The 9,861-nt window shown below is 42.5% G+C and overlaps 1 non-coding gene across 1 annotated transcript; it reads left to right on the top strand.

Annotated features, from left to right (window-relative positions):
* Nucleotides 1-227: 227 nt before the first annotated feature.
* Nucleotides 228-300, top strand: Trnaa-cgc (transfer RNA alanine (anticodon CGC)). Its single transcript has one exon. It is a non-coding gene; the product is annotated as a tRNA-Ala (tRNA).
* The last annotated feature ends 9,561 nt before the right edge of the window (nt 301-9,861 follow it).

Below are 9,861 nucleotides of genomic sequence, written 5' to 3' on the forward strand. Positions count from 1 at the left end.
AAATCCATGACCTAGCAAACTCTTTAATAGATTCCTTGCCTGCATTGAAGCGTTTTCCACTCCAAAATTCTCTCAACACTTCATTTTTCTTATTACTAGACCAATACTCATTAATGAAAGCTGTTTTAAATTCCGCTAATGTTTTACACTTCAACATAACATCAGCGGACCAACGCATGGCGTCACCTGCTAAATGGCTTCTAATAAATGAGATTTTCTCTCGTTCAGGCGAGGTGGCGCAGTGGTTAGCACACTGGACTCGCATTCGGGAGGACGACGGTTCAATCCCGTCTCCGGCCATCCTGATTTAGGTTTTCCGTGATTTCCCTAAATCGCTTCAGGCAAATGCCAGGATGGTTCCTTTGAAAGGGCACGGCCGATTTCCTTCCCCATCCTTCCCTCACCCGAGCTTGCACTCCGTCTCTAATGACCTCGTTGTCGACGGGACGTTAAACACTAAGCTCCTCCTCCTCCTCCTCTCGTTCAGACCAAGTTGGTGGAATCACATCTTCAAAATCGTTCCAGAAATCTAGCGGGTGGATATTTTTATCTGGATCGAACCGAAAGAACTGCCGACATCCGATAAATGCGGCGTTTGCAGCTACAACTTGTTGTATACTACAATTACCAGAAGTTACTGAAGCCACTTTACTCTCAATGTTAGCAATGTTAGTACTAATATTTTCTACTCTCATTTCAACATTATCTACTCTTTGCACAATATGAATAGTATCAGTTTTGATTGCATCTACTTCTGCTTGACATATGTTTACTTTTATATTAACATCTTTAAACTATCTGAGCACAGTTCAGATTCCGCCTCGATCTTTTCTGTTAACTTGTGCTCCAGCTTCTCATCTTCCATTTGGAAGTCTTTGCGAACCTCAGCAACTTCGGATTTTACTGTTTTATACATTTCAGAAAATTGTTGAGCAACTTTTTTCTTAATATCCTCATGATTGTAATCAATTTTCTAATTCAAACTGTCCAGATCCTCTTTCAACTTATTGCAACCAGTTCATTAAAATTAGTTTGGCTGGACACAATCTCATACTTTAATTCAGCATTACTGCTTTTGACCTCAGTTATTTCAGACTTTAATTCAGCTGTCATTTTAGCATTCTGGTAGCTATTGCTTGTAATATAACATTTAAATCAATAGCCCCAGTGTCTTTGGGTTGCTCACTAGCTGGTTTTTTATCACACTCAGGTGACGAAAAACTAGCTCCAACACCAGAACCATCAAAACGAAATGAAACATCTGATTGCTCAGTCGTATCTAACTTATCATTTTTAAACTCTACCACCTCTGATGACTCTTTCGTTTTTAACTCATCAGATAAACTATCATCCAATAAATTAACAATTTATGATTTCTGCTTTACTACAGGGTTCTCTATTATTGAATCATTGCCCCTTTTCACACTACTGTCAGGAGACAATACATCATATTTCACTTTAACATTACTATTTTCATGCATATTTACACTTGAACCGTTGTCTGGATTTACAGTTCCCTCAACAGACATAGGTTCTGATTTAAGTTTAACATCAGTGTCTTCTGGTGGTTCCATCGCCGACAATCTTTTATTGCAGGTTAGTAAAAATTTTAACAGCTTTTCACTTAACTTAGTTCCTTCTGCATGACGTATGGCGTTGCCGGCGCGGCGTACCAGGATTACTGATGCGACGCGGCACGTCGAACTGCAGGCGGCACTTTGACGGCTGCTGTGTGTTTGCATGGCCCGCAACTGCAGGCGCGGCTCCGGTTGCTCCGGCGGACGACTGCGGTGAGGCGAAACTGGCTTCTCGCGATGCCGGCAGCGTCGCTAGACTCAGTGCCAGCTCCGTCAATCCAGATGCGTTGTTAAACCAATTGCATCGTCGACATGCACACGTAACACTATCACTGTTCTATTACTCAGTTGCGTGTCGCATTGCACCCTGAATCCGAATATTTAAAAATCACTTTCACTTTTACTCAGTTTCTTTCCCGGCTGATTGGCACCATATGTGGGGTGGTGGGTGGAATAATTGTTAATGTTCCTATTATTTATTTAATTCTGGCTCTCTAACAACAATATTGGCAACCAGAAAGTGATTAGCAAAACGTGAAGCCTGTAATTAGAATTCCTAGTGCCCACTTCATCTGAGAAATACATTTATAGCTACAGCTTATAGCTCTGAGGAATTAGGAGGTTGTCTGGGATTCATAATCAAAAACTATTCTCTCTAAAATGTTCACTATATTCTGAAAGTCACAGACCAAAAACCGAGCGAGGTGGCGCAGTGGTTAGACACTGGACTCGCATTCGGGAGGACGACGGTTCAATCCCGCGTCCGGCCATCCTGATTTAGGTTTTCCGTGATTTCCCTAAATCACTCCAGGCAAATGCCGGGATGGTTCCTCTGAAAGGGCACGGCCGACTTCCCTCCCCATCCTTCCCTAATCCGATGAGACCGATGACCTCGCAGTCTGGTCTCCTTCCCCAAAAACAACAACAGACCAGGATCCACACAATCCAAATACCGGAGCAGTTCAGAGTCTAATGCGCTGATGCAACTATAACTGTTCAAATTAAATCTTTAAGTGAATACTCGCCATAATTTGATGATAATGTTCATCAAACGCCAAGCTAATAATGGTAGAATGTCTGTCCTGCGGCGGCGCGTGAAAATACGACATACACAAACTAAAGATAGATCATTAACGCCATCCCAAAATTAACATTTCACTCGAAAACGATTTCATGGTTACGCGTATCCCGAGTAACTTATTACGGCATCCGAGGCTGTTTATAGCAATGATACCGATGCGACGCGACTCCCAGCACAGATGGTGCGCTAATCAGCGTCTGGAGAGAACTGGGGCCTTCTTCTCTCACGCAGCGTTCTTATATATAAAGCCGCGGTGCGGAAGACTAAGTGAACGCCTGATCAAATCTGCTCTCCCGACTAGCCGCTGGGCTAGTAATGCACCGCTTTAAGTTATCGAATAAATAATTGCTTCCTTTGCTGATGGCCGATGAAGCTTTCAATTTAATTGTGAAATCACCACACTAGTAAGTAATCATAATAAAATTCTGACGTGGCTAAGTAAATATTTTGGGCGAGAGAATTAATTTAATTACACTACACGCAGTAGATGAGCTCAGAACTTGCCCTTTGGAGATACGCTATCGCCATAGTTTTATAGTTATTCAGTTGAAACTCCTCAAATCTTTATGATTATAGCGGATCTCCCTTCTACTTAAATTTAAACATCCTAGCTTTATTTATTCGCCTACTTAACCTATTTTGCTTCCTTAATTTTTAAGATAAAAACCAGAAAATCATGAATTTCAACTAAAATTTTAATTTGTGAGATCCAGAATACTGTTTCTACTAAATTATTATGCAAAAGGAATCTAAATATAAATTTTTAAGTTTATAGCTCATTACTGTTGCGCCAATGATTTTTACAGAAAAATGTCCCAATTTCGAAAATGGTTAGTTATTGAACTGATATCCAACACATATTGATTTTGTATTATTCCTGACATGCTAGAAACGTTTCAGGTAATTTACTTCATTTTAAAGTTGTTGTTGTTGTGGTCTTCAGTCCTGAGGCTGGTTTGATGCAGCTCTCCATGCTACTCTATCCTGTGCAAGCTTCTTCATCTCCCAGTACCTACTGCAACCTACATCCTTCTGAATCTGCTTAGTGTATTCATCTCTTGACTCCCACTACGATCTTTACCCTTCACGCTGCCCTCCAATACTAAGTTGGTGATCCCTTGATGTCTCAGAAATGTCCTACCAACCGATACCTTCTTCTGGTCAAGTTGTGCCACAAACTTCTCTTCTCCCAATCCTATTCAATACTTCCTCATTAGTTATGTGATCTACCCATCTAATCTCCAGCATTCTTCTGTAGGACCACATTTCGAAAGCTCCTATTCTCTTCTTGTCCAAACTATTTATCGTCCATGTTTCACTTCCATACATGGCTACACTCCATACAAATACTTTCAGAAATAACTTCCTGACACTTAAATCTATACTCGATGTTAACAAATTTCTCTTCTTCAGAAACGCTTTCCTTGCCAATGCCAGTCTACATTTTATATCCTCTCTACTTCGACCATCATCAGTTACTTTGCTCCCCAAATAGCAAAACTCCTTTACTACTTTAAGTGTCTCATTTCCTAATCTAATACCCTCAGTATCACCCGACTTAATTCGACTAATTCCATTATCCTCGTTTTGCTTTTGTTGATGTTCATCTTATATCCTCCTTTCAAGACGCTATCCATTCCATTCAACTGCTCTTCCAAGTCCTTTGCTGTCTCTGACAGAATTACAATGTCATCGGCGAGCCTCAAAGTTTTTATTTCTTCTCCATGGATTTTAATACCTACTCCGAATTTTTCTTTTGTTTCCTTTACTGCTTGCTCAATATACAGATTGAATAACATCGGGGAGAGGCTACAACCCTGTCTTACTCCCTTCCCAACAACTGCTTCCCTTTCGTGTCCATCGACTCTTATAACTGCCATCTGGTTTCTGTACAAATTGTAAATAGCCTTTCGCTCCCTGTATTTTACCCCTGCCACCTTTAGAATTTGAAAGAGAGTATTCCAGTCAACATTGTCAAAAGCTTTCTCTAAGTCTACAAATGCTAGAAACGTAGGATTGCCTTTCCTTAATCTTTCTTCTAAGATAAGTCGTAAGGTCAGTATTGCCTCACGTGTTCCAGTATTTCAACGGAATCCAAACCGATCTTCCCTGAGGTCGGCTTCTACTAGTTTTTCCATTCGTCTGTAAAGAATTCGTGTTAGTATTTTGCAGCTGTGGCTTATTAAACTGATTGTTCGGTAATTTTCACATCTGTCAACACCTGCTTTCTTTGGGATTGGAATTATTATATTCATCTTGAAGTCTGAGGCTACTTCGTCTGTATCATACATCTTGCTCACCAGATGGTAGAGTTTTGTCAGGACTGGCTCTCCCAAGGCCGTCAGTAGTTCCAATGGAATGTTGTCTACTCCGGGGGCCTTGTTTCGACTCAGGGCTTTCAGTACTCTGTCAAACTCTTCACGCAGTATCGTATCTCCCATTTCATTTTCATCTACATCCTCTTCCATTTCCATAATATTGTCCTCAAGTACATCGCCCTTGTATAGACCCTCTATATACTCCTTCCACCTTTCTGCTTTCCCTTCTTTGCTTAGAACTGGGTTTCCATCTGAGCTCTTGATGTTCATACAAGTTGTTCTCTTATCTCCAGAGGTCTCTTTAATTTTCCTGTAGGCAGTATCTATATTACCCCTAGTGAGATAAGCCTCTACATCCTTACATTTGTCCTCTAGCCATCCCTGCTTAGCCATTTTGCACTTCCTGTCGATCTCATTTTTGAGACTTTTGTATTCCTTTCTGCTTGCTTCATTTACTGCATTTTTATATTTTCTGCTTTCATCAATTAAATTCAATATTTCTTCTGTTACCCAAGGATTTCTAGTAGCCCTCGTCTTTTTACCTACTTGATCCTCTGCTGCCTTCACTACTTCATCCCTCAAAGCTACCCATTCTTCTTCTACTGTGTTTATTTCCCCCATTCCTGTCAATTGTTCCCTTATGCTCTCCCTGAAACTATGTACAACCTCTGGTTCTTTCAGTTTATCCAGGTCCCATCTCCTTAAGTTCCCACCTTTTTGCAGTTTCTTCAGTTTTAATCTACAGGTCATAACCAATAGATTGTGGTCAGAGTCCACATCTGCCCCTGGAAATGTCTTACAATTTAAAACCTGGTTCCTAAATCTCTGTCTTACCATTATATAATCTATCTGATACCTTTTAGTATCTCCAGGGTTCTTCCATGTATAGAACCTTCTTTCATGATTCTTAAACCAAGTGTTAGCTATGATTAAGTTGTGCTCTGTGCAAAATTCTACCAGGCGGCTTCCTCTTTCATTTTTTAGCCCCAATCCATATTCACCTACTGCGTTTCCTTCTCTCCCTTTTCCTACTACCGAATTCCAGTCACCCATGACTATTAAATTTTCGTCACCCTTCACTATCTTAATAATTTCTGTTATTTCATCATACATTTCTTCAATTTCTTCGTCATCTGCAGAGCTAGTTGGCATATAAACTTGTACTACTGTAGTAGGTGTGGGCTTCGTATCTATCTTGGCCACAATAATGCGTTCACTATGCTGTTTGTAGTAGCTTACCCGCATTCCTATTTTCCTATTCATTATTAAACCTACTCCTGCATTTCCCCTAATTGATTTTGTGTTTATAACCCTGTAGTCACCTGACCAAAAGTCTTGTTCCTCCTGCCACCGAACTTCACTAATTCCCACTATATCTATCTTTAACCTTTCCATTACCCTTTTTAAATTTACTAACCTACCTGCCCGATTAAGTGATCTGACATTCCACGCTCCGATCCGTAGAACGCCAGTTTTCTTTCTCCTGATAACGACGTCCTCTTGAGTAGTCCCCGCCCGGAGATCCGAATGGGGGACTATTTTACCTCCGGAATATTTTTCCCAAGAGGACGTCATCATACAGTAAAGCTGCATGCCCTCGGGAAAAATTACGGCCGTAGTTTCCCCTTGCTTTCAGCCGTTCGCAGTACCAGCACAGCAAGGCTGTTTTGGTTATTGTTACAAGGCCAGATCAGTCAATCATCCAGACTGTTACCCTTGCAACTACTGAAAAGGCTGCTGCCCCTCTTCAGGAACCATACGTCTGTCTGGCGTCTCAACAGATACCCCTCCGTTGTGGTTGCACCTACGGTATGGCTATCTGTATCGCTGAGGCACACAAGCCTCCCCACCAACGGCAAGGTCCATGGTTCATGGGGGGTGGCATTTTAAAGTATTGCGCAATATTTATGACGTCAGAGCTAGTTACAGCGGACTAGGCTGGCACACAATGGAAAGACTGATGTGAATTTTATAAGGCGTGAGTATGCTGCTTCCCTACACAGTCCATTCCTGATATACCTAATTAACTACATCCTAGCCCATAACTACTTCACTTTGAAGGGAGGTATCCAACAAATCCGTTGCACAGCCTTGGGTACCCACATGCCACCATCCTATGCCAACCTCTTCATTGGTCACCTAAAGGAAATATTCCTAGCCTCCTAAAACCACAAATCCCTGGTCTGGTTCAGGTTCAATAATGACATCTTCATAATCTGGACCCAAGGCCAGGACACCTTATCCTCATTCCTCCACAAACTCAACACCCTCTCTCACTTAGTAGCTGATACTCCTCTACCCATTGTACCACCTTCCTAAATGTCGATCTCCTCCTCTTAGCTCCATCTACACCTTGGTCCACATAAACCCCACCATTCACCAACAGTACTTGCACTTTTTGAGCTACAACCCCTTCCACACCAAAAAACTTCTCCTATATAGTCTGTCCATCTGTGGCAGGCGCATCTTCAGCGAGGAGAACTCCCTTGCCCTGTATGATGAAGACTTCACAAAGGCGTTTGGCAGCAGGCAATATCCTCCAGACCGAATTCACAAACAGATCTCCCATGCCATATCGCCACACACACGTGATCGTCACATTCATCCCAAGAACTAATCACAAAGAAGAGGCCCAATTCTCACCCAGTACCAGTTGGGACTGGAATGACTGAACCATATCCTTCGTCATGGCTTTGATTATGCATCATCATGCTCTGAAATGAGGGTCATCCTACCCAAGGTAATTCAGTCCCTTCCCAAAGTGGTGTTCCACTGCACATCCAACTTCCACAACATCCTAGTCCATCCCTATACCTCTCCCACCACAAATCCCTTGCCACAGGGATCATCCCTTGAGGAAGACTCAGATGCAACACCTGCCCAATCTACTCACTCAAGCCACCTACTCTAGTCGCATTACAGGCTTATCCTACCCCACCAGTCAGGCCACCTGTGAAAGCGGCCATGTTAGACACAAGCTCTGCAGCAACCACTGCACAGCATTTTACATTGGGATGACAACCAACCAGCTGTGAACTGGAATAAACGACCACCGCCAAACTGTTGCCAAAAACAAGGTGAACCACCCACTGGCACAACATGCAACAAAACACAACATGCGAGACTTCAATGGCCTGCCGCGGTGGTCTAGCGGTTCTAGGCGCTCAGTCCGGAACCGCGCGACTGCTACGGTCGCAGGTTCGAATCCTGCCTCGGGCATGGATGTGTGTGATGTCCTTAGGTTAGTTAGGTGTAAGTAGTTCTAAGTTCTAGGGGACTGATGACCACAGATGTTAAGTCCCATAGTACTCAGAGCCATTTGAACCATTTTTTCGAGACTTCAATGGTTGCTTCACAACCTGTGCCATCTGGATCCTCCCTACAACCACCAGATTTCCTGAGCTGCACACATGGGAGCTATCGTTACAGTGCGTCCTCTGCTCCCGTAACCTCGCTGACCTAAACCTAAGATAAGTGTGTGTGTGTGTGTGTGTGTGTGTTTCTGCTACATTCTTGAAAAAGGAAGTTCATTCCGAAAGCTAGCAAAGCTCTGTACCTTTTGTTCGTGTACCTACCGACAACGCAGAACTTCTGCCTGTCGTCTCTTATTGATAAATAATTCTCTATTCTCAACCAGTACTTTCCTGTTTATTAGATAAGAACAACATAGGTACTGTCGACAACAGTGTTACAGACTCTTCTCTTCACCCACTCTACAGCCCGTATATCGCACCTTCCGAATCATATCTGTTTGGCCCAAAGACGGATGCACTCTGCAGGAAGCAGTATATAGATGATGGCGAGGGTATTAATGCGGCAAGATCTTGTATCCGATGTCGACCAGAGTAGTGCCATGTGGGCATATAGGCCCTCCCAGTAAGGTGGCGTAAGGCCGTCGAAACTATAGGAGATTATGCTGAAAAACAGTATTTTGTAATCAAAAGAGTAGGCAATAATATGGCGTATTGGATCCTGAATAAAACCAACCTGCTTTCAGAAAACAGGTATAGCATTACTTATTGAACGCCCCTCGTAATCTGGTACTTACCTGCGAGTAGGTAAATCGATGTTACGACGTCTGACTTTCGGCCGCTTCGAGCTATTTCCTCCCGTTGCTAACCTCACGTAGGAAACGATTAAGTACAGCTCACTGTAGCATTTCAGTAGGCACTGTGAATGCAATGTTGATCTCGGTGTAGTATGTGCCCTGTCAGGTAGAGGAAGAACTTGCCCCACTCACGTATCCTGCTCCTACAGCAGTCCATGTGCTGGGTATCGATCGTGTGTTAATGCTTGCAGCAAACCTCGTGGAAAGTATCTCGTTCTATTTTGCTTACAATAATAAGATGTGAGGTAATGGAGTGTAATGGCAGTACACTCACTTTACTGAAAATTAGTAACTAACAGTACTGAAGGGAGGGTCAGTAATTCTCTTTGCAAATCGTATCAACATTGCTCGTCGTGAATTACCGAAAATACAAGATGCTTGACTTACACGAGGAAAGGGGTTCACATACTCATCCAAACTGCCAGATGTAGGTTTTCACCGGCTTCCGAAAAATTACTTCAAGAGGACTACTTTCGAAATAATGCAGCCGATTCCTATACCATTCTACAAAAACGTAACGTTCTTATCCACCTCACTTGCCCACTGACGTAAAACAGCTCACAGATTGCAGAAAAAAAGTTCAAATCTAATCTGAAATTATTATCTCTGGACAACAGCTTCTAGGTCTACACAGGCGTGTTAAACGCTTCTGGTATTTGTAGATACAGTAAAGCTTTCTATCAGGCTTAAAACAATGAACCCACTGTTCTTTGCGGTAATAATGACATTTGTGTGTAGCGGTGTAGCTCTTTCCTGTTACAGTACTTTGGTGCAGCA

The sequence above is a fragment of the Schistocerca nitens genome, chromosome 1 (genome assembly GCF_023898315.1).
Source record: "Schistocerca nitens isolate TAMUIC-IGC-003100 chromosome 1, iqSchNite1.1, whole genome shotgun sequence".
NCBI classification, from domain to species: Eukaryota; Metazoa; Arthropoda; class Insecta; order Orthoptera; family Acrididae; genus Schistocerca; species Schistocerca nitens.